Here is a 7,500-nt window from a genome sequence, read left to right as displayed (position 1 = left end):
GAGGGGGAGTAAAACCAGCTTAAAGCGCGGAATCTTCCTTCCTTCTGGCGATGATGTCCGCCAGTCGGAATTTACGATCACGGTCGGGATCGACCGATAGCCGAGCACCGGTGGGCTCCAAACCGGTAGTGATGCTCAGCAGAGTGCCGGAAGGGCAGTCAACAGCCACGAGCGGTGTTGCTCGCACGAGTGGCGTTGGCACGGCCACGGCTGCGAAGGGAGCCACGATGGAGAGGCTCATCGAGCGTCTGGAGGACGAGCTATCCCTCCTCCGTGTTCAGCTGACGGAGCAAGCTGAGCAATACCGGAAAGACCTCGCGGCGATGCAGGAGTGCCATCGCCAGGAGGTGCTCCATCTGCGAGAGGAGAACCGTAAGGAGCGGGAGATGGTCTCTGGGCTCCTTACGCAACTGGTTGTTGCGCAGTCGCAGCAGCAACAGCAGCAGCAGCAGCAGCAGCAGCTGGCACAACAGCGAGAGGGTGCGGTGACGGCTACGGTGGTGCCGTCTCCGGACCAGGAAGGCGGCTCCTGGGCCGAGGTGGTGCGCCGTAAGTCGGCACGCCAGCAGCCGGCTCAGCAGCATCAGCAGCAGTGGCCGCAGCTCCCGCAACGGCAGCAGCCGCAGCGGCAACAGCAGCAACGTCCGCAGCAACATCAGAGCGGACAGCGTTCGGCTGGGCAGCCCCAGCAACAACAACAACAGTGGCATTTGCAGGGCCAGTTGCTGCGAAAGCAGAGTAAGCAGCAGCCACGCATGATGCCAGCTGCAGTGAAGAAGTCGCGGAAGCGGCCCGACACCATCGAGGTGATGCCAGCGGAGGGCGTCAGCTACCTCGACATGTATAGGGCGATTCGTACGAGCTCGCATCTCGACGGCATGCAGGAGAAGATCGGCGTCGGCAAGCGAACGCCGAAAGACACCTTGCGGCTGCCGCTGAGCCGTGATGCCGACAGCGCCGAGCTGTGCCAGCGTATCCGGCAAGCCATCGGAGACAAGGGTGCGGCGTCCGTGCGTACGGAGATGTCGATGGTGCTCATAACAAACATCGACTCCTTGGCGAGCGAGGACCAGCTGCGTCGGGCGGTGTTGACGGCTCTCGGCAAGGAGCATTCCGAGGCCACCTTCGACATGTGGGAGCGGCGAGACGGCACGAAGCGTGCTCGCGTTCGTCTGCCCCGGTCGGATGCGGAGCATCTGGCTGGGAAGCGCCTGCTCCTAGGACACACCTCCTGTTGGGTGTGGGAGGTCCCGAAAGCGTCGCTGGAGGAGAAGCGGTGCTTCCGATGTTTGGAGCGCGGCCACTTCGCCGGGCAGTGCTCGGGAGAGGACCGCAGCAAAGCGTGTATCCGGTGTGGCGCGGAAGGCCACAAGGCAGCGAGCTGCACTGGCGAGGCTCGCTGTTTGAAGTGTGGCGGCCCGCACTCGATTGCCGCAGCTTCGTGCAAAGCTGCAGCCACACGATGATGATAGAAGTGCTCCAGATAAATATCGGTAAGAGCAGGAGCGCTCAGGATCTTGCGCTCCAGCGGATGAGGGAGGAGGGAGCAGACGTGATGCTCATCACGGAGCTCTATGCTGTGCCGGCCAACAATGGGAACTGGGCATCCGACGACGCACTGAAGGCCGCGATCGTCACCAGTGGCCAACGGTTTCCCATACAGCGGGTGAGGAGCGTGCAGCATCCGGGCATCGTAGCTGCCGAGGTGGCGGGCATCGTTGTCATCTGCTGCTATATTCCGCCATCGATCGGCCTCCCGGAGTTCGAGCAGCAGATGGACCGGCTGGAGGTACTTGCGCGAGGCCACCCTTGCGTGCTGATAGCTGGTGACTTCAACGCGTGGCATGGGGCCTGGGGGAGCGAGCGGGCCAACCTTAAGGGTGAGGCGCTCCTTCAGACGGTTACCAGCCTAGGATTGGAGGTCCTCAACCGCGGCACGGAGCCGACATTCCTGGGGAACGGTGTGGCTCGGCCCAGCAGAGTGGACGTCGCCTTCGCGAGTCCAACGCTCTGCCGATCGGATGGAGCAGCGGAGGACATCAGCTCCTGGCGGACGCTAGACCGCTACTCCTATAGCGACCACCGCTATATTCGGTTTGCGGTCGGGCAACAGCATCGTACAGGTCAGCGGCCCGGACGGGGCATTCATCAGCAGGAAGGTGTCGAAGTACGGGAGGCGGGTACTCGCTGGCGAACTCGCCAGTTTTGCCCCCGTACTTTCGAGCTGGCACTTGAGGCGACCCGTTTTGCCGATCGGGTGACCGATGCGGCAAGCCTGGGGATGGTGCTTACGGAGGCCTGCGACGCTACCATGGCGAGGATTGGGCAGTCGCAGCAGCAGAGGAGGAACTGCAACACATATTGGTGGACTCCGGATATCGAGGAGCTGACCGAGCGCTGCCGGTTGGCTCGGGAGCGACAGTTATTGGCCCTCGACGAGACGTCCGCCGAACTGGCTTCAGAGGAACATCAGGAGGCGCGTGCTGCCTTAAGGGTGGCAATTAAGGCCAGCAAGCAGCGCCAGTTCGATGAGTGGCTGCAGGCCCTGGCTGCAGATGAGACGGGACAGTGGTTCCGGCAAGTGCTTCTTCGGTTTCGGGGCAGCTGGACGGCGCGTGAACGCGATCCAGCGGTGTTGCAGCGGATCGTCGAGGAGCTGTTTCCGGAGCATCCCCCGGTCGAGTGGCCGGACGTCACGCCTTCGGAAGGGGACACTCCGGTCCGTCCGATCAGCTGCGCGGAGCTCCAGGCGATAGCGAGCGAGCTGCATCCGCGGAAGGCGCCTGGCCTCGATGGAGTACCGAACGCTGCGGTAACGGCTGCCATCCGCAAGCATCCAGAGTCCTTCGTCGGGGTCTTCCAGAGCTGCCTGGACACGGGCGTCATTCCACGCGAGTGGAAGAGGCAAAAGCTGGTGCTGTTGCCTAAACCAGGTAAGCCACCGGGCGAAGCGTCGTCCTGCCGCCCGATCTGCTTGATCGACAATCCGGCGAAGGTCTTCGAGAGGACTACGCTGGACAGACTCAACGAGCACCTGGAGGATCCGGAGGCACCTCGGCTGGCCGAGAACCAGTTCGGATTCCGGAAGCAGCGGAGCACCCTGCAGGCGATCCAGCTGGTGGTGGAAGCAGGCGAGCGCGCGATGTCCTACGGACGGACTAACAACCGGGATAAGCGCTGTCTGCTGGTTGTGGCGTTGGACGTCAGAAACGCCTTTAACACCGCCAGCTGGCAGGCGATAGCGATGGCCCTGCGTGAGAAGGAGGTTCCAGCGCAGCTGCAACTCCTGCTCCGCGACTATTTCACCGACAGGGAGCTGGTGTACGACACCCACGACGGCCCGGTGTCACGTCGGGTGACGGCAGGCGTTCCACAGGGGTCAATCCTTGGCCCGACTCTGTGGAACGTTATGTACGACGGCGTTCTGCGGATCCAGCTCCCTGAAGGGGCCACCATCGTCGGCTTTGCCGATGACATCGCCATCCTGGCCGAGGGCTGCACACCCGAGGAGTCGGCGACGGTCGCGGAGGCTGCGATCGACGCGGTGATGGGGTGGCTCGAGGCACGTCACCTTAGTCTCGCCCCCCACAAAACCGAGGTGGTTCTGATATCGAGTCTGCGTCGAGGACGTTTGGAAATTCCTGTGCGCGTCGGCGAAGTGGTCTGCACGTCAAAGCGATCGATACGCTACCTGGGGGTACAACTCCACGAGAAACTCTCGTGGAAACCGCACGTGGAAGCGGCCGCGGACAAGGCCCTCCGTGCGGTGGCGGTGGTTACCTCGGTGATGAGGAACCACAGCGGCCCCCAGGTGGCCAAGCGGCGGTTGCTGGCAGGAGTCGCTGAGTCGGTGATCCGGTACGCCTCGCCCATCTGGGCTAAGGCGACAGACATGCAGTGGTGCCGAAGACGACTGGCCCAGGTCCAGAAGCCACTGGCACGTGGGGTATCGAGTTCGTTCCGCTCGGTATCCTACGAGGTGTCAGTGGTGATGGCTGGTTTGGTGCCGTACTGGCTGGTCGTCAACGAGGACGCAAGGTGCCATAGCAGGCTGCTGGTCGAGCCTGGCGCCAGCAGGAAGGAGGTACGAGCGGCGGAGCGAGCAGCCACGATGCTGCAATGGCAGGACGCCTGGGACCGTGCGGCGGCAACACCATCGGCCAGCCGCTACTTGACGTGGGCGCACGGGATGATTCCCGACCTGCACCGGTGGACGGGACGAAAGCACGGGAAGGTGGACTTCCACCTTTCGCAGGTGCTCTCCGGACACGGATTCTTCCGGGAGTACCTGCACGTCTGCGGCTTCGCTTCGTCTCCGGAGTGTCCACGGTGCGTGGGGTCGGTCGAGTCGGTGGCCCACGTCTTGTTCGAGTGCCCCGTGTTTGAGGAGATCCGACGTGAGCTGCTGGGCTGGGGGACACCCGAGTCGGTCCAGCTTAACAACATCGCAGAGAAGCTGCTGGAGAGTGCGGAGTGGTGGGACCGCATTCAGAAAGCAGCAAAGACCATCACCACAGTGCTTCAACAGCTGTGGCGCGATGAGGAAGCGCTCACCAATGGTCGAACGGAAGCGGCTTTCGCCGAGGACGAGGAAGTGGTCCTCGAAAGTGTGGCCGCACTCTTCGGTGAGGAGATGGACGACGTCATCATCGAAGACATCACGCGGCGCGTGAACGAGTCGCGAGCAGCGCGTCAGCGATCTGCCCGCAACCGACGGCTTCGCGGCAGAGCGGAGGATCGGGCGCGAGTGCGACTGGCTGCGGACGTCGCAGCAGCACTGGCCGCCCGAGATGACGAGATACTGCGGACGGCAGTAGAGGCGGAGCGAGCGGGCCTAGCTCCTCCTCCCATACCTAGGCGTAGCAGAGGGGGACCACCTTCCCCTGAAACGGTTAGAATTCGCCATGAGCGGCGTCTATTCATGCAGCGCGCATGGCGAGCTCGGGTCCAGGCTGAGGGACCCTCGACGACGCGCCGCCGTCGGACCGCGCCTACGGAGGCGGACCTGATAAGGTCTCGGCGGAACAGACGCGAAAACGAAAGGCGCCGTCGTGCTTTGGCTGCAGGCCGACGATGGACACCCGCGGAGGAGGCTGCCGCCAGCGAGGCGGAATGGTCAGATCGATAGATGTCGGGTTGACTTCTTGAGATCTCCGAGAGGGGAAAGAATGAGTGAGTCACGCGGACTAAGCAAGCGTACGCCTTTAATATGCGGTTAAGATACGATTCAATTTAATAAAGAAATAGGGAAGAGACATCCGAAAGGGTTCGTAATGACGCATGACAAATCCCTGGCGGGCGACGTCGTGCGTCAAGAGCGTGGGTTTATGCTATTGTTTGTTAGAACATAATGTTTATGAACAATAAAACCTGCATTTGTTAAAAAAAAAAAAAAACGAAGTGGAGCTTGCGGCTTAATTTGACTCAACACGGGAAAATTTACCAGGTCCGAACTTATCGAGGTAAGACAGATTGAGAGCTCTTTCTCAAATTTAAGGGTAGTGGTGCATGGCCGTTCTTAGTTCGTGGAATGATTTGTCTGGTTAATTCCGATAACGAACGCGACTCAAACAAGCTAACTAGAACGCTGTCAGCAGTGCACCTCCGGGCGCACCTGACGTCAAGGCCGGCGGCCCCTTCACGGGCGGTCGTCGGCCACGTTTGCCCTGCTTAGCGGGACAACTTGTGTTTAGCAAGGTGAGAATGAGCGATAACAGGTCCGTGATGCCCTTAGATGTTCTGGGCTGCACGCGTGCTACAATGTGAGCAGCAGCGTGTTCTCGCCAATTGGCGCCCCCATTCCGAGAGGAACGGGAAATCACCCAAATGCTCATTTAGTTGGGATTGGGGACTGCAACGGTCCCCATGAACCTGGAATTTCTAGTAAGTGCTAGTCATTAGCTAGCGCTGATTACGTCCCTGCCCTTTGTACACACCGCCCGTCGCTACTACCGATGGATTATTTAGTGAGGTCTCTGGAGGCACACCTTCCGCGGTTCCTTCGTGAGCTGCAGCTGGCATGGCCGAAGTTGACCGAACTTGATGATTTAGAGGAAGTAAAAGTCGTAACAAGGTTTCCGTAGGTGAACCTGCGGAAGGATCATTACCGATCAATACATATATGTTGTTGTGTGAGTTGGTTAGAGAGATAGAGAAACACGGTATCAGCAGAACAAACTGCTATGTTACCTTTTGGGGGCCGCGCACGCCAATTAGACCCGCGAGAGAGGTGTGTCTATACTACGATATTGAGCGTGCGCGACCGTAGGCCAGTGGCCTTCGTACCTGTGCGCACACTCCCAATGGCAGCCATCGAACGCGTAAAGTGTGTGACACATGGGCGAAGGTAAAGACCCACTAGAACATATTTAAACACTGGCCTCGAGCGAGAGAGAACCTAATCAAGAGAACGAAAGTTGTGCAAGATCGCGCCGATGCCGCCCACATCGCGCGTCGATCAATGGGAAGGAAGACCAATGGTCATCCTTGTCCACCCTGGACGGCTTCGAAGGAACCGAGAGGTGCACGGTTACGCTGTCCGGGGAACTTAAGTTGTGAGAGATGCACCTAGCGCATAACGAAAACATAGGAGACAGTTGAACATACCAAAACCCTAGGCAGGGGATCACTCGGCTCATGGATCGATGAAGACCGCAGCTAAATGCGCGTCAGAATGTGAACTGCAGGACACATGAACACCGACACGTTGAACGCATATGGCGCATCGGACGTTTAAACCCGACCGATGCACACATTCTTGAGTGCCTACCAATTCTTGTTACACACTATTCCATAACTACAGGACGCCCGCGTACCAGCGGCACGCCTGGGCGAGCAGCACGCCCGGGAGTGTGTCGCAGGCTTGAACACACGCGTTTGGCGCACTGTGCATCATGGCGTGCTCGGACCCCCTCCGCGGGGGACCTTGGGCGCTGAAATGGTAAGGCGGTACAGTTGGCCCAGTGGGTGCGTGTCGTGTCGCACGGTTCGAACTTCGGCTATAAGACAACCTGGGAGCACCGGAAGCCCTTGAACACCTGGCTTGCCGTCTGTTGCCGGGACCCGCCGTCTGGCCGAGTCGTGTAACGCGTGCGGTACGCCCACCCGCTGGATACAAGCGAACAAGTGCGTGCTACTATTTACCATTCGGGAAAAATCCAACGTAGGCCTCAAGTGATGTGTGAGAACCCCCAGAATTTAAGCATATTAATAAGGGGAGGACAAGAAACCAACAGGGATTCCCTGAGTAGCTGCGAGCGAAACGGGATAAGCTCAGCACGTAGGGACGGCGCGTACCTCGCGTCTGTCCGATTCCGTGTACTGGACCGGTCCGTTATCTACCACTTACGGTGCAAACAGTTCAAGTTCAACTTGAAGGTGGCCCATTATCCCACAGAGGGTGATAGGCCCGTCGAACGGCACGAAAAGTGAGGTGGTAGACGGTCGGCTCCATGGAGTCGTGTTGCTTGATAGTGCAGCACTAAGTGGGAGGTAAACTCC

The 7,500-nt window shown here is 59.8% G+C and overlaps 1 non-coding gene and 1 pseudogene across 1 annotated transcript; both read left to right on the top strand.

Annotated features, from left to right (window-relative positions):
* The first annotated feature begins 6,609 nt into the window (after positions 1 to 6,609).
* Positions 6,610 to 6,767, top strand: LOC128308013 (5.8S ribosomal RNA). Its single transcript, XR_008287978.1, has one exon. It is a non-coding gene; the product is annotated as a 5.8S ribosomal RNA (ribosomal RNA).
* A 397-nt stretch (positions 6,768 to 7,164) lies between these two features.
* The window catches only part of LOC128307970 (uncharacterized), a 6,652-nt pseudogene continuing 6,316 nt past the window's right edge, over positions 7,165 to 7,500 (top strand).

This window comes from Anopheles moucheti, assembly GCF_943734755.1.
Source record: "Anopheles moucheti chromosome X unlocalized genomic scaffold, idAnoMoucSN_F20_07 X_unloc_2, whole genome shotgun sequence".
Classification (NCBI taxonomy): domain Eukaryota; kingdom Metazoa; phylum Arthropoda; class Insecta; order Diptera; family Culicidae; genus Anopheles; species Anopheles moucheti.
Note: the sequence above shows the minus strand (reverse complement) of the source record. Positions and strands in the feature narration are given on the sequence as shown.